The 24320-nt window shown below is 37.8% G+C and overlaps 1 protein-coding gene across 8 annotated transcripts in view; it reads right to left on the bottom strand.

Moving 5' to 3' along the window:
- The window catches only part of LOC124162859 (eye-specific diacylglycerol kinase), a 134092-nt gene that overhangs the window by 101627 nt on the left and 8145 nt on the right, over positions 1 to 24320 (bottom strand). The window contains exon 1 of one of the 8 annotated variants that reach the window (XM_046539543.1): positions 599 to 785. The exons of 6 other annotated variants lie outside the window; for them this stretch is intronic. The gene's annotated coding sequence lies outside the window, so the exon portion shown is untranslated. Of the gene's footprint in view, positions 1 to 598; positions 786 to 24320 lie in introns of those variants that run through there. One more of the 8 variants, XM_046539544.1, reaches the window with a different exon arrangement.

Raw genomic sequence — 24320 nt, 5'->3', positions numbered from 1 at the left:
AATTAATCAGCTACACGAATCCACTCGGAGACGATTTACAGAAACGATTGATATTATGGGAAGGAAAACTAAAAAAATATCCTGTGCGGGAGCAAATGCAAAATTACTTCTGCTCACTTTATTGGATAAAATGCATTTGCATGTCACACATTTTCATCCCTATCGCTGTGTAATTTTGGGAACTAACAAATCACCGACGATACGCATTCTCTAGACAGCAGCGGCTGGCATTGATACATTTCCTCCCGGTTTTATCGTTAAGGAATTATGTAAGCTAGCAAATCACCACCTGAGCACTCATTAACTATGCGACAACAGACAGCAGCGGCTCATATAAGGAGGAGGAAAACTATACAAAAATAAACTTAATGGGAGAAAATATCACTATCTTCCCTAAGTGCAGCAATGGAGCAGATTCATTCGTATTCCTCACAGGTTTAGATCTGATCGTTCCTTAATTTTAAGGGGCTAAAATTTGAAACAGCTGTACGCATTCACTCGCGGACACTAGAGAGCAGCAGCGGTTGAGATTACGTACAGGAAATTCCACACAAATAATATAAAAAAAAACTTGCTTGAGAAAAAAACACACACTCACACTCACTCGTGTAATAAACACAGACACGACGGACGGACGTACTATTCCGGGGCGATATGTACAATCCGCACGCACACATCCGGGGAGGAAAGACAAAGACTTCCTCGAGTGATGGGTTGTGTCCGACGCGTGCAGCGAGACTGAACTGGCTGGCTGAGATTTGCTTGGCGTTCGAGAGCCAAGGAGAGAGCGGTCGCCTCTTTCTCCAGCCGCAAGTTGTGAGAGGAAAATTAGTCGTCATGGAGAGGGTGGGGTGGGGGGAGGAGAAAGCACTCCATGTCGACACGTGGTTCGCGAGACTATGATGCGTGAGGTAGCCAAGGGAGGTGGGGGTGGTGTACAGAAGATTGGGTGCCCGAGTTGTTTTATCGTCGCCTAGGGAACCGATTGCGGGTCCGTCCACCTGTCTTTCCCCCTAGACTGGCGCTTCCTCGATCAACAGAGTCGTGGCAGTAGGGTACGAGCAAGGAGACTTTGTAGAAGAGGTCTAATGCCATTCCATACAAGGCTGATTTCCCATGCACGAAGAAAAAGATTTTAACTGAACTTGTAGCTGCTTATGTTTTTAGCAAACACTATAGAGGAGACATCAGGTATAGTTTATTGAAAAAGTGAGATTTTTAAACAAAAATGTCAATGCTACAAAGGAACAGAAAGAGTGGTTGCAAAATGGTTTTCTCAATAAAAAAAGTAAGTGATCTCTGCTTTCGCTCATTTCTCTCTTTCTTTTTTATTATATTGTGCTGCCTATGTATACCTTCCCTCTTTTTTTATATGTACAAATATTTATAAAAAATGTAAGTGAAAAGGTGTGCCACATAACTAAGTCCAAGTATTTGTATAACTGTAGGTGATTTTAAAGGATATTTAAAAATATGTAAACATGTAAGTGTTATATATTGTACTGTGCCAAAGTAAGCAATAAATACTTTTTAAATGTAGGGTACGAGCAAGGAGACTTCGTAGAAGAGGTCTAATGCCATTCCATAGAAGGCTCATTTCTGTTGCCACTTCGGTCGCATTTTAATCGGTTTTCAAAAACGTCCGCGGCGCGGTGATGAGTGCAATTCGTGACACTCCATTGAAATTTTTTGCGGTATAAGGTTTGTCATTGCGAGGAATAGCATTGAAAAGTAATTAGTTTGATAGATCACGTCAGTATGTGTAAAAATTTCGGTTGGCACCCCTAATTTTTTTTATTATTTCACCGTGAAACTCGGATCAATTTGTCCGTCAGCGACGCGAGTGGCGATTTTTGTAAACTGATTTAAATGCGCGGTGGCTGATAACACATTTAGAGGCCCCACTTTTGTAATATTCGTGGGTGCGAAGTTATAACAGTACGGAGTCCTCTAAATCACGTGTTTTCAACCGCTATGTTTAAGGTATAGAGAAAGCACCAACACTGAGAAGTAGAGCCGAGAGTCATTCAGAGGACTCGGGTGCATCTTTGTTGAAGCTCTCAAGCTGTTCACCCTAGCTGTTGGTGATGTTATTTCCGGGTGTGACCAGCGTACTTATTCGGTTTGTTGACCGACGTTTCGTGGCCGTTGCCGATCACTCTTTCGTAGGGAATAAGGATAGTTTTTCTGTGTAGGGTATTTATGAGGGTTCATAGAGGGATGGATGTTGAAAGGGGAGAGGGCGAAGGAGCTGCCATTTTGTTTTTGCATAATTTCGAAGTATAATTTCTTAATAAATGGGATCGCCGATTTCCCCCGTGGTGGCGAAAATCTTTATCACAAACTTTGAAACGACAGCGCTTCAAAACCGTATATATATATAATATAATACATAATAATTATAATATAAGCCCATGATTCACATGATAATACATGATAAAAGTATCATCGATATACCAAATATACCAGGTATACCAGGTATTCGATATACCAGGTATTTGGCTTTTTGGCCGAATTTTGAAGCGCTGCTGATTCAAAATTTGTCATAAAGATGTCCGCCACCGTTGGGGAAATCGGTGATCCCATTCATTATGAAATTATGAAAAATCCTTCACCCCCTCCCCTTTAACCTCCTTCCTCCATGGACCCTTCCAAAATACCCTCCATGGAAAAAAATATCCCGATTCCCAAAGAAAAAGTGACCAGCAACGGCCACGAAACATCGAGCAACAAACTGAATAAGTACGGGGGGAACACCAGAAAAAAAACATCACCTACGACTCTGGTACAGTATATCAATTACTCCATAGTTCAGTCCGAAGGTTGGGTGAGATGGGTGAGGATAGAGCTCGACGCAAAATGAGGTATATGCACATGAATTTCACGCCTTCAAAGTAGGGGGCCAGTTCCTTTCCCTATGTCACCTCGCTCTTCTAGGATTTTATTTGGGTTCATCCGAAGGCTTCACCCGGAATATAACACGGTACCCCTCGATCATCGGCCATGCATTCTATCCACCAGGCCACCACGCCCCCTTGCATAGAACAGTTTATATCTCCGATATATTGTCCACCCGATTTCCCAGTACATACGATCGGTCGCCATTTTACCCAAAAAATCTCCACTTTTTCTGTGTTGAAAGTCCCATTCTCACACGCTATTTCTGTACCTAAGTTTGGTTTGCCATAGTTCCAAGATTCTTCAAATAAATTCCAACGAATAAAATTTAAAATCAAATGCAGATTCGGAGTTTCTTCTCCCAAATCCACGCAGTTAAATGTATCAAAATGAGGTTTACCAAAAGGAAAGGGAATAGGATACGCTATCGAATACAGAATTCTCGGGGCCAAACTAAAAGGTACTAGAAACGATTCTCGCTTAAAGAACAACAAACTTGAACTTGGACAAGGTCGGTGAAACAGAAACATACTCCTAGCTAAAAATGATAGTAGAAATGCCTAAATCGCCAGCATTTTTATAACAAATTCTTAAAATGTATCCTGGTTTTATGGCTTATTTGGTGACTTCCGGGGCTCAAAGGAAAGCACTTTATGAGAGATGGAGAAGATATGGTAAAAATAATAATCTACTGACGTTTTCCAGCTTGTCTTTATCTCTTAGTATTCAAAGAAGATTGGATCAAATATGTTCATAACATACGCTAGAAAATCAATGTGTACGTCGTAATATTAGATTGACATCCATACAAATCACTTCTTATTTTGGGTTGCCATGGAAATGTTCCATTGATAATGCTCGTCTATCATAAATTGCTAGGATTAAAAAAAAATAACTAATTTTATAGTGAAAACAGTTTTATCACGTGATGAAGCAGATTAATTAAATAATTCACGAAAATGTTACAAAAACGAATTAAAAAAGGGTGAATTTTTTAAAATAAATTTTTGATAAAAGGTTGATGGAATATTTTAAGTGCTGTTTTATCAAAATCCTGCTTATAAAATATTCGATGAATTTCATTTAATTCTCTCACCTTTTCCAGATAATATTATGCATTTTTTAAAGTAAACGAATCAGTTTTTGAGGACAGAATGCACCTGGTTGGAATAAAAAACGATAAAAATCGCGAAAAGGGTCTAAAAACGTACTGATTTAACCATGCACGCAATCATATATTAGTTTTCATTCAAGTATAATTTATCCACGTAGAAATTATCGAACAAATTAATGTTGTGCACCTTGAAAAAAGTAGGTCACGGAAGGGAAAACGTTACACGCCGTGTTTTCTGCTCTGGAAACTTTACCAGAGCAATCATTACAGGAATGTATGGCAGACAAAATGGATTGGGATATAGGATCAAAGTTCAAAGGAAAAAATGCGTTCGCGTCCTAAGGCACGGGAAAATAGAGGAGTCTCTCGTTTGATCGCTCAGAACCGGTTTTGTCAGTCCGCTGGCAAGGATGACGGAAGGAAAGTGTGAAGACGTGACCGACTGGTTGCACCGAATAACCCACATTACTACGCATTTTTCGCTCGCTCCTTCACATGGGAGAGTGAAAACGAAGAAGGAAAAAAAACAAGCGGAGATATAATACTCATGCCGTCATAATTCAAAGGTATATCTTTTGGAATTGGAACAGTATCAATGGGAGGTAAAAATAATATTAACGCCAGCAGTGGCGCAGCGAAGAGGGGGGCGGGGGGGGGGGGGGTTTGGGGGTTAAAACCCTCCCAGAGCTCAGAGAAATTTTTAAGTTTAATCCATTGTACTTAATTGGATTGAAATTATTGATAGAATAGTGTAATGATCAGTAAAATATCCCTTAGAAAGCCTTAAAACTCACCATTTAGAACCGTTTATCTTAAAATTCCGCGATTTATTAATCTCGTACCTGCCGCTTATCCTAGTAGGTATTCCATACTCCCACACACCCCGGTATTAGTTGCACCTAAACACCCTCCCCTAGCCTTAATTCACGTAATCACGGATACACTAATATGTCATGTTCTGCAAATTATTTTAATGCTCTGAACCCTTTTTTATCAAAATTACCCGACTGACCTTTGGGAATAGCATAGTGTATAGTGTGGAAGTCTGGGTGAGACCATTAAATAATTGTGGAAAGTAAAATATTATTGTATCTGTGATTATATATTTGTTTTCACAATTCCACCAAATATCGCCATTTATCCTTAAGTTGGAAAAAACATCTGCTTAACAATATGAGGCATTCTTAGATTGTTAATGGATTTAGTTAGATATTTATGCATAAGACAATTAGAGGATATTTAAATAGGCTGTAAAATGATGAAAGATATATAGATAAATGATAAGTATACATATCGAAAAGATATTTTTCGACGGTTATAGAGAAATGAAAGTGGAAAATGCTATATTATTGAGCATACAAACATGATTATTAGTGAGCATTCAAATGTTTGGAGCAAAATATAAGGGCATCTAGATATTTTAACTTGAGATAACAGTCTTATTGTTAGTGACCATGTGTAATCTGATTATATTGCGTTACAATGCATACTGAGAAATAAAAAATGTCACCTATCGGTGTGATTTCTTTCAGTCATTTTACTCAATGAACCAGGTGGTATATACGACTCAAGCTTAAAAAAGAACGGAGTGCAAAGCCTTTACTTATCGCGCCAGGAATAAGCACACGACATATTAATTTGGACCCATGCCACAGTTTAGACATCCGTTGAAAGGCCAGCAACTGGTAATGATTGGGCGTAAGGTAATAGGGTGGTTTCCCATTATTTTTTTATTGCCTAAATCGAAAGACTATTACTCCTGAAGTACGAATTTCACGCTCTTAGATTTTTGAATGACGACATCTATTTTTTGTGATTAAATGAAAAGTGAAAAATTCCAAGCGCGCGAAAACGCAACGGCTAAGTAGGAATGCTGGGAAAACTCCGTGTGACGTATTTCTGAATCCAGCTGTCGCCCTGTGAGGTGACCTTGGGGCGAGGCTTTGAGCGCTGATACGACGCAGGCTGCTAGCAGGTAGCGCTTGGCTTAAATAAGGATTATTATTACCCTATCAAACGAAGAAAAGTTACCGAACTTAGGTAATTTTAATAGGTGATTATTAAGGCATGTTTCCCTGAGCTCTGTGCCTCGTGCATGCATTGGTAATCTCAGATGATGAGACTCCTATCTACTCGTATAGAAACTATGTCCCTGTGACGTCACGTGGAGTGGCATCGCATGGGCGCCAATCTGGCCTTTTTCAAATGAGGTTAAAATTGACCATTGCCATTCGTCTAAACTGGGATATCTAAAACTAAATTATTTGTATATTATGAATACACTAATGGTGGGTAACGAATCGCAATCAATGCATTTCGTTTTCTTTGATGAAGGAAACTACCTTATTCCTAATTTAATAAAAAAATATCAGATGCGTATTCAGCTAAAATTAATGGCTAATCTTTCGGTGCGTGGTTTTCAGATTGGAAATTGGAAAACCTACATCCCCAAAGTAATATTCCCATGAATCCAGTTAGATATGCGTAATCTTTGATAACGTTAGACCTTCCATTTTATTCCTCCCACATTACCTCTCCTGACCGAGAATAGCATAATTTCTATTACATTTAAAATTTGTGTTCATGTTATTATGGTTCCTTTTTTGCTGTACAATTTTGTAAATTGTTAAGTTAAGAATACTTGACTTTTTTGTGTTGTATCTAGGAATGGTCGGATCGGATACCTCGGATTCAAATATCCGCGGTATTGCCCTTCATCGAATACATCGGATCCAAACTCGCGGAAGACGTCGGATCTGGATCCGAAATTTTGAATAATAACTTCAGTGAATGCCCCATAAGGGTGGAAAGAGTTCCGATTCTATCTTCAAATGAGCCGTCGCATGCGGTTCTTGTCCTCTCATCGTGAACTCATGAACCGTTTTGTTTGAAAGCTCTCCCAGAGTCGGATGAATCATTTTTTTTAATTCCTATTATCCCGTTTAATCAAATTTCAGCCGTGGAAAATAAGAAAAGGCAAAATACACACTGGCACATAGTGCAACTCTTCCCAAGAGATTGAACACTCATCGGGGGAATCTCAGCGTCAGGAATTTGAAAATGCATTTGCATCCGAAAATATCCGATCCTTAAGATCCGGTTCCGAATATCAAGGATCCGATCCGAATCCGGATCCGAAAAAAATCCTGGATCCGTCCATCCCTAGTTGTATCAAATCCAGCTTGGTGTGTGATTCGATTTGCTTTTTTTTATTTAGGCACATGCATTTTCAATGTTATGAAATGGGAAAACATATCGATTGGCATTAAAAAATGTAAAGTTTATCTTTTTTTGTAGTAATCTATTCTTTAATTAACGTGCCTACAAACCATACTTTATTATTCTCATGGATTTTTTCCTGAACAATAGATATTTTTCCACCAATCAATCCATCTCTTTAGAAGCTAGACCGAAAAAAAGAGAGAGAGACACAGTAACGACAAACCCATTTCGAAGCGAAAAGAATTTCGAGTCAGAAAGAGAAAATTCCATTCGCGAAAAACAAGTTTTGGCATCAATCATGGCGTCAAACGGCGCTCTCTCGAAAGATTCGTTTCACGAGTGATTTTCTCGATGCATATATACACATCGCTGTGATCAAATGGAGCATAAAAGGCTCGATTACGACTCACATTAAAGAGGCCACCTTTGGCAATAACTGCGCGATTCAAAACGAAAATGTAGGTTATTAACTTCAACTATTCATGAGTCGAGAGGGGGAAATCGAGGAATGCCGTTTTCCTAACTGGTATCCATCGATGATGAAAAAAATAAATTAGGGTGGATAACAGAGGGGAAACCGGTATAGAAAAACAAAACCCCGTCCGGTCAGAGTATATTCTCATATCAGTTACCACTCTCACGGAAATGTCCTATTCTAATTGATCATCTGCAATTGTTCAATAACTAAAATAATAAATAAATAAATTGTTTTATTACTCCAAAAAAAATAAAAATTACACAGTAGAATTAATTACATAAAAAGGAGTAACTTTAGGTAGCCATTAAGGACAACCTGTTTTATGGCTACCATCATTTACAAGGGGTCATGCTGACATAGAAACATTTTAGGCACAGCATTTGAACTGAAGTAAGTACGTACATGTATTATATGGTATTATATCAAAAAAAGATATCTTCCATACTTTGCATTCTAAACAACCAAGACTGTATATTTTTCATAATTGCGTTATTACTTTTTTGGTTTCAGACATGAATCATGTAATAAGTTATACACTTTTGGGCATATAAACAAGAAACAACGTTTATATAGCGTAAGGTTAGGTCTTGGTAAAGTAATACGTGATCTTCGTAGGGTGAAGGAAGGACGGTTGTATAATAATAACACCATATTTCCACTTCTCATGAAAAATCGACGTTAAAACCTTGTAAATAAAAAGATGTCTCAAGGGAAGCAAACCTATACTACAAAATAAAGGAAAGGAACAAGGCTGATCTAATTATATCAGACCCGATTCAAAATGATCAGTTCCTATCAGGAACTGTCTATAGCCTGATCTAGTTCGATCATACCTTATCTACACTTTATGGTAAGATTTTCGGATGAGAAAGATAAAGAGTGGTGCTATTTCGCACTCGTCCGACTGCACCTTGAATATGCAGCGAGAGTATGGGATACGGTGCAGAAAGACTTCATCCGCGAACTGAATAAAATACAAAGGAAGGCTGAGTGGTTCGTCAAAAACTGCTAATGGGGTACAAACAGCGTTACTCAGATGTTAAGCGAATTAGGCTGGGAGCCGCTGGAGACTCGGAGGCAGCGCGCTAGGCTTAGATTGCTTGAACAATTGAGAATGGATATCTTTAAGAGCGACACGGAGATCTTAACACTAGAGCCCCACTACATTTCCAGATCCGACAGAAGCGATAAATTAAGAGAGATATTTTGCCGAACGGATAGATAAGGGATTCATTTTTCCCCCGAAACATAAAGGACTTTAACACTAGGACGGCAGGGGTCATTTGACCCATTTTCAGAATTCAAATTTATTTTTCTCTTATTAAAATATTTTTTTAAATTTTGAAACTTTTTGACTTTGTTCATTTTGATCTATATTTTGATAAATTAGTGAAAATTCAACAATAATGTTATGTTTTAAACTTTTATGACGTGTTATACCTAGAAGGACGGCTAGGGGTCATTTGACCCACAACTGGTTTTCGCGCTATTTTCTTGCCCGTTGGCACTTAAGTGCCATGTATATCATATAATCAGCAAGAGGCTAGTGTGGTAGATGATTTGCTTCATTTTGAATGTAGAAGTACCCGGTTCAATGCCAGTTTCGTCCCAAGGGCTCCTATCTGTATTCGAATACCAAGGCATAGCGACTTGTTGTGCACAATCTTTCGATATTTTTTGGGCAGCAAAGGGAAATGAAACCTTTTCAATCCTTGATTTGCGTAAATTCATGTAATTATGATATTTTTATTTTGTTTTATTTATTGTTCAATGATTATTGTATTACCCACACCAGAAAATCGTCACGTATCCCAAGAATTGTTTTCCGTCGTCCAAGATTCAGAGCTCTTAGAGACATTATTTTCAATATCGACTCATCGTTTACGAATAACTTTCATTTTTCTGGCCTGACGGCACTGTCACTTGACCTAGCCCCTTTGACGTGTGTCCAGCATTAGTGCCGCCTGACCCCGTCGGAGTTTTGGGCGGGTTGACTGCACGCTGCGTCCTGGGGAAAAATCCTGTCTCTTTTTGAGAGAGCGGAGGAATTGGGTGGACTGTAAAATTCTATTGTAAATCCTACCCTTGGAATCCGCACGCAGGTCGGAGAAGAAGCATTACTGCAAGTTCCTGGAAGATACGAATCAGGATACGGTTGGCGGTTGAGTTCCTGCCTTTCGAACGGCAATTAGCGTTACTTCTGAAATTTTGTCCTTTTGAATGAATTTCTAATGCTCTCCACCTCTCTATACCTCCAAAGCAACTAGAGAAGATTCTACCATAATGCGCTTTCGTTTGTAGATTCTTTGCACGCATATCAGTAGCGAGTTGAAGATGAAAGTAAGGAGTCGAGAAATATATCAAGAGAAGAGAATCGTCGCGAATCAAATAGCTGTAGGGAATATTGAAGATCAGTCTGGAAGTGAATCGTAAACATCAGTTCAAGGACATTCTAATCAATCCATCAACATCTACGTGTGATGGAAGGGACGAAGTCCAAGATAGTGAATCCAATGGCGACTTTGGCGTAACAGCAAATGCACAGCTCTATCCAACAAAATACAGCTGTCCTTTTATGAGGTAAATTCCAAATAAACCAGACAAATTTGGAATCGAGTACTGGGTTTTGACAGATGTGAAATGAAAATACAGCCTAAATGAATTTCCTTATTGTGGCAAAGATGATGATTGTCCATCAAATCAAGCGTTGGGGAAATAAATAGTTACTAAAATGACCGTAACATACAAGAATTCAGGAATGAATGTAACTTGTAACAATTATTTTCCATCCATCCAGCTGGCAGGAAGTCATAAAAAATGGAAAACTTCTATTGCATGGATGATCTGATAACAACAGGAGTGACGCACAAATATCCATGACCCCTAAAATAGCCATATAATCCATTCAACGCGAGTGCTCAAAAATACCTTAGGCCATACTCTTACGTAGAATCAGGCTAAGTAGAACAATAATGTACTTACACTCAGCAGCATGATCTCAGACGACACTATTTCCGAAACGAATAAAAGAATACCAGAGACCATCCTATTTCATAATAAAAACAAAGCGGGAGTAGATACGATGGATAGCATGTATCAATTTATTTACAGGTCTCCAAATCCAACAGCCATATTTCCACGGGAACAAAAAAGAAAAAGGTGCCAAATACCATCAAATTGAATCATTGCACCAATTTCCTTTCCATTTTCCAAATTCCTTTTCATGTGCAAATGGCTGGTGTCCTAACACCCCCTGCCACACGCTTTTAAGCGTCTTGCGGGTTAGTGTTTAGATTTAGATGTAGATGAATAAATCGTCCAATGAACGCATTCAGCGCAAAAAAATATTTCGTGGAAACAGCGTTGAAAAAATACTGTCTGTCTGAAATTTACAACAAAGTAATAATTTTTAAAAATTTTAATGTAAATTTTGTAAGCCCAGTACCCGTATTGTTTAAACATGTAACATAACTTTTGTATTGAGTGTATGTATTTTCATTATTTGATTTGCAATCGACAACTACATAAGGTTTAATTCATGATTTTTAAAAATAATTGTTATTAACTTTTGACGGTGGAAGTAATATTTAATAATGTTAAATAGTGTTTTTAATGAACTGATTCAACAATTAATACGATTAAACTGAATATTGGTTGAAAATTGGGCGTTTTATTCCAAAATGCATTTAAGGGTCAAATGACCCCTATCCGTCCTTCTAGGTAGCGCGAAACTCCCGTCCTCCTAGTGTTAATAAATGCTAATCATAATTTCGTTAGAGGATTTACTTCTATTTGTAAACGGGTGGTGTCCTAACACCACCTTTCACACGCCTTTTAGACAGCATGCGGGGTGGCATGTATATGTAGATGTGGTATGGATTAGGTAGTTACGGATGTTTTTCAATTTGAACATTACGTAGTAAATTATTTACCGATTATTTGGTTCGTAAATAGTTTGAAAAGCAGAATATTAGACTCCCTCTCTAAAAAAAAAGGTGTCTCCAAGTATCTGTAGTCGTTACTTAGAAATCGGCACTCAGCTATTCAGATGTACCTAGATACTTCAAAACTAAATTATCGATTACAGAACTAGAAAGTACAAGGCATCATCGGCGGAAGGTAGATGAATCTCGGAATCATGAGTACAAAGTACTCTTAACTCAGCACCCGATGAATGTAGTACTAGGCTTAGTTATATTCGGTGCCGCAGAGTTAGCCCATTTCAATCTCACTTGCAGGTTGGTCCGGCGCGACGGTCGAAATGGAGATTCACGTAGCGACCATCACGTCACGTGACCTCACGACGTCACGAAGGGAAAGGTCCCCAACAACGCGTTCCGTCGACGGGACGGCGCACAGTGGGCGGAAATAGGAAAAAGCCGGAAAAATTACAAAATGACTTTTTTTGAGTTATAAACTTGAAACTTCGCAGATATACTAAAATATGATTGAAATTTATTGATATGTACTTCATTTGACATAGATCCTACCTGTTACTGAGATACAGAGGCTCAAACGTGAGCAAATTTCCATAAAAACGCCCGTCTTCAATTTTCTCTGAAAATCTTCCAAAGTAAGTGAATGGTGAAGTTATGGGTGGATTCTTGCCGAATAAAAAACCATATCATCTGTTAGCATGGTGTTTTTTCTTTAATTTTCCGTAATCTTAAAGAATACAGCCCATAAATTCTTACCAAGCAGTAACAAAATGGCGGATACTGTTTTTCGACAAAGTTTTACATTTAGGTAGAGTTTCAAATAGGTTTTCGGCAAGGTCGCGCAGAGTAACTTATATGAGAGCATTGTTTGAAGATTTCTTGAGGTCTTTATTCAGTTTTCTTTGAAATAAGTTTGCGTCGCCGGAAATTACATTGATTTTTCGATCGCGCGGCAGGGTTCTTCTCCGCGCGTCGGGAGTTGGATTAGCCGCGCCGCGGTAAGGTTATTGAAGCTGCACGGGTTTTAACGCTCAACATTCACCGTTTTTATGTTTTGCTTCAAGACACCGATTCTCAAATGGTCTATGGTGAAGACAGTGGAGGTTTTTCATGCGATGCACTTGCACGTTTCATTGAAGTTCATTTCGTTATCTTTGGATACGATCGAAAACCATGCTTCTATTAAAAGCGTTCAAACCTCGACAAAGTGAGTTGTTTTCCTGGGACTCATACAAAAAGACCTACCAGAAAGATACCAGCTGAGACCCTTATACCTTCTTCAATCACCGATCCCTGACCCTCAGGATTCTAATTTCGAAAACGGTCGTTTTATGACACCCTGGAGTGGAGCCCTTGGCCGTCTTAACGGAGGTATTTCCATGGGAACTTCTAGCTTTTTTAAAATGTGCATCATACCCTCAGTTCTACTTTGACATACAGATTACCATGTCTTTACACGTTTACCATACGTTCCTCCCCGTGTACGCATTAGGGCATTGGATAACCATAGGTTCGACAAATTTATTATTTCTAAATTTTACATAGGCTTCATCCGCCATTCCATAGAAAATGCCACCTCACATTATTACATGACTTGATATCTACAAAATAATATTGGAATTGGTAAAAAAATCATTCACTCGGTAAAAAGTATTTGCTCCATTATTTATCGCGGAGGCTGAATTTAAGACAAGGCCCTGATGCTCTGAAATTTCTCAATGACTTCCTGACAAAGCGCATTTTATGGCCATACCTTAAGAAATGGGTAGAGAGTTCTCGAAATAATGAACGATTTTTGTATTTGTACAAAAGTTGGCTCGCTGAATCTATAACATTTCCAGAATTTGTTATGCATCACTTTCCCGATACTTCAACGACAGCCGGTTAAGTATTGTATTTTTGTAAAAATCTATTCCTCTCAAATTGATTGACTAAATAAAATTCCCCCTGTGGCTTCATGCTTCAAAATTTATATTATATTTGCCATGCATTCCAGGGCGGCCAAAAAAATGTCGCACCTAATGTGTTAGATCACGCAGAAGAAAATTCAAACTTTAAAAACTACTGCTACTACTGCTGAGCTTGCTCTCGCGGCATCTGTGAGTTTGAGAGAGAGGGGAGACACTGCAGCAGCTCACCTACTTGCAGAAATAACAACTACGACCCCTACTCGGGCTAAGAGAGTTCTTTCAAAGTGGAGGACGAGTGAAAAGGTCCACCCTGAGATGACAGTGGAAGAGGCACTGTCGTTGATGATTGCCTCTGATTTGACCAAGCGTCAACATGGGTCTTTTCGTAGGACAGCTCTGAGCCATGGACACGAATTGTATCCCAGTTATGATAGAATAGCGATAGCAAAAAAAGGCAGCTTATAACGAAGGAATTAAAATAACTGAGACCATGTGCGAAGTAAACCTTCAAGCACCACTGAACCACACCATATTGGGAACAATAGCATGCTTAGCCACCACTTCCATCTCTCAAGAATTAAAATGTGTGGTGAACTACAGATTAATCTCTAAGTACGGTTTTGATGGAAGTTCGGGCCACTCTCAATATAAGCAAATGTGGCAACAAGTGGATGTTTCAGATAAATTCCTAGTCATGAGTTCCCTTGTATCTCTTAGTTTGATTAAAAAGCAGCAGGTAACAAAGGCGCTACAGGTAACGACTGAAGTTTCCACTTTCTCTTGGTTAATTACATTTATCTCTAAACTTTTGATAAAGAATTTAAATTGCATCGGAGGCATTTCTCACATATAGGCTCTACAATTTTAGATGACACTATCTGGGAAATCCACTGCCGACGTCGTACGATTTTGTCATCCCATCCGCTTTCGGTGAAAAAAAGAGACAAAAGAAGTTACAAAATCAGAAAGACATTACCTATATCGAAAGGCAGGTGGATGGTCTTAATGATTTCAACTCTGGATTTTACACGATCAAGTTCTGTTTACTACTGACCATGATCAACGGAAAAGTAATGCTTACATTGCTTACCTTATTTTCCTAATTTTTTCTTAATCTTAAAACCCATATAATTTATTATCCTACAGGGAAGTATAGTCATTTCGAAATTAAGAAAAACGATAGTTTTAAGTTTGCAACACACTGAAGGACAGCTGAATCATGGGGTTCTAAATCTGCGGTGCAATAGCGTCGGGTATGAATAATTTAGGAGATGTAAAATATCGTTCACCTGATATCGATAAATATTCTATTGGTTTGTGTACGCTGCACTGCCACATATGATTTTCTGAATGCATATTGGATATGTCGTATCGATTGGAATTTAAAAAGTGGCATTGGATAATTTAAATTTTAATTTATTTAATTTAGGAAAGGAATGCTAAGAAAAGTTTCAGCTAAAATTGATAATATAAATTAAAATAACTATTTTGAAAAAGATGTTAGGGGATTTATTCAAAAACGTACTTACAGGCAAGTGGAAGTTTGAAATTTCTACGCTCCACAAGCAAATTAAAATCACTTTCACAAATTCTGCGCACTCAAGAGAACTAAATTTCCTTCACCACAGTCAAAGTAGAACTGAGGGTATGATACACGTTTTAAAAAATCTAGAAGTTCCCATGGAAATACCTCCGTTAAGACGGCCAAGGGCTCCACTCCAGGGTGTCATAAAACGACCGTTTTCGAAATTAGAATCCTGAGGGTCAGGGATCGGTGATTGAAGAAGGTATAAGGGTCTCAGCTGGTATCTTTCTGGTAGGTCTTTTTGTATGAGTCCCAGGAAAACAACTCACTTTGTCGAGGTTTGAACGCTTTTAATAGAAGCATGGTTTTCGATCGTATCCAAAGATAACGAAATGAACTTCAATGAAACGTGCAAGTACATCGCATGAAAAACCTCCACTGTCTTCACCATAGACCATTTGAGAATCGGTGTCTTGAAGCAAAACATAAAAACGGTGAATGTTGAGCGTTAAAACCCGTGCAGCTTCAATAACCTTACCGCGGCGCGGCTAATCCAACTCCCGACGCGCGGAGAAGAACCCTGCCGCGCGATCGAAAAATCAATGTAATTTCCGGCGACGCAAACTTATTTCAAAGAAAACTGAATAAAGACCTCAAGAAATCTTCAAACAATGCTCTCATATAAGTTACTCTGCGCGACCTTGCCGAAAACCTATTTGAAACTCTACCTAAATGTAAAACTTTGTCGAAAAACAGTATCCGCCATTTTGTTACTGCTTGGTAAGAATTTATGGGCTGTATTCTTTAAGATTACGGAAAATTAAAGAAAAAACACCATGCTAACAGATGATATGGTTTTTTATTCGGCAAGAATCCACCCATAACTTCACCATTCACTTACTTTGGAAGATTTTCAGAGAAAATTGAAGACGGGCGTTTTTATGGAAATTTGCTCACGTTTGAGCCTCTGTATCTCAGTAACAGGTAGGATCTATGTCAAATGAAGTACATATCAATAAATTTCAATCATATTTTAGTATATCTGCGAAGTTTCAAGTTTATAACTCAAAAAAAGTCATTTTGTAATTTTGTCCGGCTTTTTCCGATTTCCGCCCACTGTGCGGCGGTGCCAAGTTCGCCAGCGAATTCAGCGACGGAAGGATGAGTATATTGGACCACGATGGGTGAGGAGGCGTGGTTTGAGAGTGAGGAGAAAGATGATTTTCACTTGAATCCGGTTTCCGTTGCCTTAAAGACGCCAGAGAGCATCATCTCGGAGCAACGCACAAAGCTTTTCAATTTCTATAATCCTTCGATCATGTTGGGCGTGTTAGATAAATCGATAAATATGCTCTGAGAAGAAATATGGACACAATGATAAATATTGTGAAGCTATTAAGTGATTAAGGATTACAAGAGGCACATAAGACTTTTTCAACCTGAAAAATCGCCCTTGGCAGGGCATAGCCTCAATATCTGCGCACTGCATCAATTTTAACGGCGTCAAAATCCTATAGATACTCAGATAGAATATTGAAAGGGGCAATCCCGAGGGAAAAGAGCTTAAAAAGAACTCTGGACAGGACGTCAGCCAACTATGGAGATCATTGATTGATAAAATACAATGGTCGCGAACGCAATTCAAATTTCAACCGCCCTGAGTCAAATTTGAATCGACTGCCCAACAATGGGTCTCATCCAGTAATGTAATGGTGCCGGAAAGCGCCGGAACGCCGTTCCGGCACTGGCTATCAAAAGACATATTACTCAAATAACACTTTTATCGGCAGTGGGAACCAGAATGACGTCACACGGGCTTTTCCCATCATTCATACTTAGCCGTCGCGTTTTCGCGCGTTTGAAAATTTTCACTTTTCATTTAATCGCGAAAAATGGATATCGTCATTTAAAAATCTAAAAGTGTGAAATTTGTAATCCAGGAATAATAATCTTTCGATTTAGGCAATAAAAAATAATAGGAAACCACCCTATTGGACCTTGCTGGATCGGTCCGGGGAAGTATAACGATATGTAAAGGGGTATATAAATAGCAAATAAGGCATCGTTTTAGCGTTAGAATATACTAATTATGGTGCATTAAAATTTAAAGGTGTACCACTGAGCCATGCTAAAAGTTAATAATGCTTTTCCACATCTGTACCTCTTTGCGCCTGAACTCAGCAGTTTCAATATTGCGCCTGAAGAAAGGTTAAAGTGCAACACTCCGTCCGTTGGATGGGACGTTAGGCCGTGGTCCCCTTGGTGCCTTTCGTTAACAGCGAGTTCAATCCTTCCCCAATGGCGCAAATAACCTTCGCTGTCGATCGCCTCCTTTAAATACCAGACCATACGATACAATCCATATTCGCCACTGTCCACCACGTCCACATCTCAAACGCATGCATAAGTCTCTTCTCGTCATATTATCCTTAGTCTTCACATAGAGAGGCTAAGCTGAGATTCCAAGTCACCTTCAATATTCGCCGAAGCGAACCCTAACTTCCCCATCGCGTCGAGCAGTCTCCGTGACGGAATTGCCTCAGCTGTCTCCGCATCGGCTCCGATTTCTACGTATCAAATGGTTGCCACCAGCTCAAACATATCCCCACCTCCGTGGCCAGCGGCCCAAAGCGGATCAAATGCCCACGCCCAAGGCTAAGTATGCGAAAACACCACAATTTGTAAAACAAATTTGAAAGCACGCCACCAGATGGCTTTCGAAACACATTTAGCAATGTACTAAATACATTTGCTATTATCGCAAATGTATTTAGTACATTTACACATCTTTCCTATGCTCACAACAGTATTCCCATTAAAACCTTCGTAAAGGCTTCGATAATGATATCTTGGTTCGAAAAATACTAAAATTTATCATTCCTTAACATGAATACCACCTGTTTTTTCCTAAAGGGAAGCATAATTTACAGGAAAAAATACTAATTTTACTCAAATATTTTTTACCTTAATTATGGGTTTTATTCTTTATGTTCGATGCATTTAGTCTATCAAATTTCAATTAACCTCTGTAAAATGAAGGTTTTTACAAGTACCACCCAAAGCTGCTCTCCGGCAAATGATGAATCAGAAAATGATCATCTAGGTAGATTAGATATCTCTAGTATCTAAATACCACCGCAGTGGTAGGATACTCATTAATAATTGTAATCTATGAAGAAACCGAAGGCAAAGAGCAATGTCATTAATTCTAGTCAATTTTTGATATTAACAATTACCTGACTGTTATTTTTGTTGACTATCTCTTGGAGCATAAGTCTCAAATGTTTTTATTGATTAAAAAATGCAAGGTATATATTTCGGAACTTTTATTTTTCCGTTACTAAGGGTTTGATGTGAATAGCTGTTTATAAATACAATTAGAGTTTTTAAAATGATTATATTACGTACATTTTTTGTTAATTAATAAAAATATATGAGACATATACTCCAAGATGTAGTATAAAATTACACCCAGTGGCTAAGAAGGTAACTCAATCTTACTGATAGCATATTGCTCACGACCATGATATCTGTTTTTTTCAGCCACTCGCAACCTTTATTCCACTGCAGTGCACATAAGTATAGCGTAAATCGGTCGGTGAGTGTAGAAGGTAATACTAGATCCCGATAAGAACATTTTTATGCGCAAATAATTAGGAGCACTCTAACAAGCTATTCATGCTGCAAACAATTCCTTGTAACTTGCTCATGACGTTATCGAAAACAAATAATACCTAAGATATATCTGGCATAAGGAAAGCACCACTGAGCTATATAGTGCTCAAATGGAATATGGATGATAGGTACATATTACTTTTGAGCTGCCAAAGTAGGTAGAATTTACATTCAACTCAATCATTATTTTTCAAACGGTACGACAGTATACATACATAGTTTTAGAATATAAAATTAATTTTCCATTTACATAGTAGTACTTACCGAAAACACCAAGTTCAACAAGAGTGATGTTTGCTATAATAGTATGTACAAATCTCTGAAAAGGAATTGTAATACTTAAACACTGACTGAAATCATATACAATCATTAGTGTTCGGAATTTGGATTCATTATTTGCAAAAAAGTCACTGGCACGGAGTTTGAACGCATAAGAGTTCATCAAAGTTTAATTGCTTCGTGGGTTATTTAAGTTTTAAGTGTAAGCTTTAACAGGAAATTATTTAGCATAGAATATTATACACAATTTTAAATACATTAAATTATTCATGCAGGTTGGCATTCTTAGTTAAGTCATTTTAAAAATTTGGTTGGGTTTCTGTAAGGGGCTGTACATAATTAATCTGGGACGGCTAACTAAATAAAAAAAACGAGGAGTGAGCTAAAAAAATGATACGAGTAAAAATATTATTAATACAGTCCATAAATGATAAGTGCATAAATATATTTTATTTTTCCCAATAAAAAACTATTTTTTGAGCTGAAATGAATTTGGCTTGAGATGAATCAAATAACTGCGCACTGGTAGTTTAATTTTTTCCTCGCGAAAAAGAACCATATAATTCGGTAATTTAAATAATACTTTTAATAGCAATGCTAACGAATACTTTGAGAAATAACTTCAAGAAGGTATACTGAGCTATATATAATGGGAGTTGAGACGAATGTAAGGATAGGTTATCCTTTTCATAAAAAGCATTATCAAGGGCCAAAAATCGTCAAATTAAGTATTTTTTCCCTTCGCAAATGGCGGTACTTGATAAAAAGTGAGGTCCAATTTTAAGGAGAATTCTTGTAAATGCTACTCATACCTGACGAAACCTCATCGATGCGTCAATAAAAAAACAACTTATCTGGATGTTTGTGATTCTTAGTAACTTTATATCAAAATATTTTGTAAATAAGAAACAACAGAAATACAATTGAGTAATGTGAACATCATTCCTGGAGCGCAATAAGACCTTTAACAGCAATAATATAATAGCCGAATCCTATAGAAATTGTCGGGTCCGAAAATAATCCTTCACTCAGGTAGAAAGTAAGATTGTAAAATATGGCCAATTTCCAATGCATGCTGCATCATCTAAAGAATCGAGTCAGCGAAAATTGATGATTTATCAATGTGAGTGATGTTAGCTCAAAGTTTTAAATATCATAATTGTTTGAAAAAATCACACTGCAAACCAAAGAAACGAAAAATGGAGACATTGACGTAACTGAAAATGAATAATTGGTGTTTATCACTTGCGAGAAGGTAACCACGAGTCAACAGTTGGTGACGTTCAAACTATGCGCAGGATGATCGAAAATGAAATTTCAAGAGATCTCTTTCTTTTTAGATTGCAGTAATAAAAGCCATAGTTATCCAGTAAACTGAGAAAGTAAATACTAAGAAACCACCATAAGTTAATGAAAATTGAGACAAAAAAATTACAGCCCCTTCTTAAATGTTAGTTGAGCTAAGCAACACAACGAAGTGCTGAGTTTAAAAACTTCTAGACTACGCCGGACATGCCATGAATTTTTAGAGAATATAGAAATTTTTAGAAATATGAGAATCTGGAGAAAGATTTAGTGCTTTCCCGGCGAATAGACTTAGTGAAGAGTTCTCGGGATCGCCACCGGGTCAGGAACTCCTGCAGTTATGGAGTTCCTGACCCGGTGGCGATCCCGAGAACTTTTCACTAAATATATGAGAATCTATTCCTATGAAATCAAAATTTCCGGCTTTTTACATACGATGAATAGATAGTTACATATCAGGATAGCGATATCATTTCGCTTCACTCTACGTACATAAAGCAACATTCTAAGGAAAATTTCCAGTTTGTAAAAAGAGGGTCCTGTTTCCCGTTGCATACCTCCAGGGTCAACAATAATCCATAACAGAGGAGATGGATTCATAAAAGACATCATCGAGCAACCCTCTGTAATGTATGCAATCCATAAGTTATTGAAAAGGCACAATAATGAACGCATTCATGCCAAAAACACGTCAATTAAGTAAAAGATGAAAAAAGCGCCGGAAAAATCAGAATATAAACTCAATTCAATATAAATAAGTGAAAAGGCAAGAAATAAAATTATTATAACCATTGATTTGAGTTCAACTGAACAATAGCTCTTTTTAAGGAGGCAGGATAGTTAAAGAAAATGTTTTACTAAAAAATTTAAAATGAAAATGCCATAGAACCCGAGAATGCATGAATTTGATTCAGTTCTATATATTTTTTGCGTATGATGTTGGATTAAAGAAAAGATCTAGGAAAATTAAAAATGCGATAGGCTCAGAGTGGACTCCTTGTGCCCCTAAAGTCCTGCTAAGGGGTAAACCAGTTACCTCCCTCTCGTTCTACTAGCCAGAAAACTGGAGACTTTTGAACTATGGAAAAAGTCAACTCTATGAAAACATTATAATAAAAAAAGGCATGACACATCACTCATCCTCTCTATCGCGTCGCTAAGGTCGTAGATACGTGCAGGAAAGGGGCTGTTTATTGTTATGTCCCGATTTGTATTATCTAAGGCGATTTCATAGCACACACTATCGACAATGTCTAGAAAACTATGTCAAACTGGACGATTCACCAAGAAAATGTCAATCCACCGGCCAAGCAAGACTCAACTCAACCACGGTAGCTTGAGAATTTCAGTTTGACCTTATCCAGTCGCTGTTTCATTTGCCACACAATTAAGTCAACTTTGAAACTGGTAGATTACTTTTATCGCCAGTTTGCAGGGATAATAATTTTTAATTCATATTGTTTTTGAAACGTGAGTTTCACCACGTAACGTTATCATTGGCCAAAATTTCAGAACCTCCTCAAAGAGGCAGCTCTTTGAACATTTCATTTAGCATCAGTGCGCGGAGTAGGAACTCCACTTGGTGCTGGTATTAAGATACCTTCGTTAGTAATGCTTGCGTGAGTGCATTTGTTAGGTCAACAAACAAACAAAGAAGCAGCGTATCAATGGTAGCGTTCCTCGTCAGAGGAAATGCATACAAAATGGTGCCCATGATGGCTGCGCAAAGCTGAGACCAACATTGAAACCCTGACATCCGTATTTCTGTGGGAGGTGGGGATTGTTTTCAAAGTAAACATTGATAGAAAGATTTTATATAAATTTTTGATAACTCTTCTTCTTGTACTCCATTTTGTGGAAAGATCCAGTCGATATAAACAGCATGAAAAAACAGACGCTATCGTAGTATTCTACTAGTTGGATCTATCAGTTCCGTTTAATGATCTTGGATTTTGCCATTTCAATATTGGTCCGAAGCACAGAAGTCGATGAGCGCTCTTGCGTACACATTCCCTCTGATATAATTTCATTCGAAACTCTTCAACAAATTGACCCTTAAACAGTGAAGTCAAAACAATGGATTTCTGATACTTAAGGAAGCCAAGGAACGAAAGATGGAAATGGTGCAAGATGCATTTAAAATCTGGAGGTCCTTAAGAAGGACCTTCAGATTTTAAATGCATCGGAAATCTTTCAAATTTGAATTATTCTTCGTTCATATATTTACCGTGGGGCCACGACTTAGAAGATAAATTATTTGGAACCCAAGCGACAGATTTTTTTCACTGGCAAATGGAACCCTACTCTTTCAATCGAATTTTGCGAAGTTTTATATTCAAAGTGCATGGGAGTTTGCAATGCTTGGAAGGCCTGAGCAACTTCTGCACGGCTTACAGTGCGCGGTGCATAGCGACCAGCACTCCATTGTTTTAAGTTCAGCGCGCGAAAAGGATGTATCTACTTGGATACCTGTTGTTGAATAGTTACGAATGCGCTGCGTTGGGTAGGTGTATATAGCAGGGATTTGGTGCTCAAAATAAACTCGTGAGATTGAAATAAATAAAACAAATGAATGAACGGAAGCGTTCACTCTATGTGTCCCTTCACCTGATCTTCTCTGTGTCGCAAGTGGCGGCGCACAATGCTTGGCTCAGAAGCAGCGGAGTGCACGAAATAAGCATAATTCTGTGGAGTGAAAAAATTATCACATTTAGCAAAATTAAAAACTAACTGGAAGGTAATTAAATTAAAAAAAATCTTTCACGCATGACATCCAAATTCATTTGGCCAAGACTCCAGAAAAAGTACGTGGTATACATTTATTATAATGCTAAGCAGTGTCAATGGAAATAGGAAGTACCATTTTAAAGAGCGTAAATTCCTTGACCGTATAACCACTATTTTCAATTAAAAAAACTGATAAGAACGCAAGCACATGTTTAAAAAATGTAATACTCTTTCAATGGATTGGGAATAATCATTACGCATAAGTAGAGAACCTTTATTTTTTTAATTGGACCAAGCAAAACAAAAAAGTATTGGTAAAATAACGATAACACAATAGCAACTAAAATAATGAAATTTCAAATAAATGCAGAAAATTGGGATACCTCATGTATTTGGATAATTCCTGTTTAAAATACATATAACAAATCAACTTGGGCATCACTATTTGTAAAATTTAGAATGAACTTTCTTGAGCAAAATTGAATAGCATCGGGATTAAGCCTGTTATGGGAAAGTGATGAGGACTGCCTAATCAGAGAGCCATTTGATGCTTGATGCTTCAAAATTGCTCTTATAAACATACTGAATTAACATACTTTTAAAATACGGATAGTTGTGACTTTATTCAATTTTCAAGCGCTCATGACAATTATAACTCAGTGCACCCTTTCAGGTAAGAACAATGAAGTTAAAATTTAGTTAAAAGGCTAGGAAATAATAAGGTTTCCAAGCTTGAACAAGAAATAAATATTGTACTGTAATTTCACTTTAAAATAAATTTTTAGCTAACCACGAATGGTAAGGATACGCGCGTAAGGGTAACGGTACTTATTTGCATCGTTATTATGATCAGGTACGCACTAATATAGTGACAAGATTCACGAGGAGAAAATCCTAGATGCATTTCAATCATAACGCAGGAAGGGGTATAAAAAAATACGGTATCGCAGGCCAAACTTTACGAGATCGATCAGATTTAATCAGCTAATATTATTGCATCGTTTTTATTTTGATTCCGCGACAAACATTCAAATGTGTGACATCTTAGAGAGATATTACCAAAACTTTAAAAGGACTAATGAAGTAATTGGTTTTTTCAAAGAGGTTAATACAACGCGATAATCATGCATGGAATTTCAATATCAATGAAAGAAATACCATTTACGAGACAAATTGAACGTTAGGCTGAGAAAGGAAAGAGAGGTACGTAGTTCATTTAATTACCCGTGGCGCGCTGATCTTGGCATAG

This window comes from Ischnura elegans, chromosome 7, assembly GCF_921293095.1.
Source record: "Ischnura elegans chromosome 7, ioIscEleg1.1, whole genome shotgun sequence".
NCBI lineage: Eukaryota > Metazoa > Arthropoda > Insecta > Odonata > Coenagrionidae > Ischnura > Ischnura elegans.
This window is presented reverse-complemented; position numbering and strand designations above follow the sequence as displayed.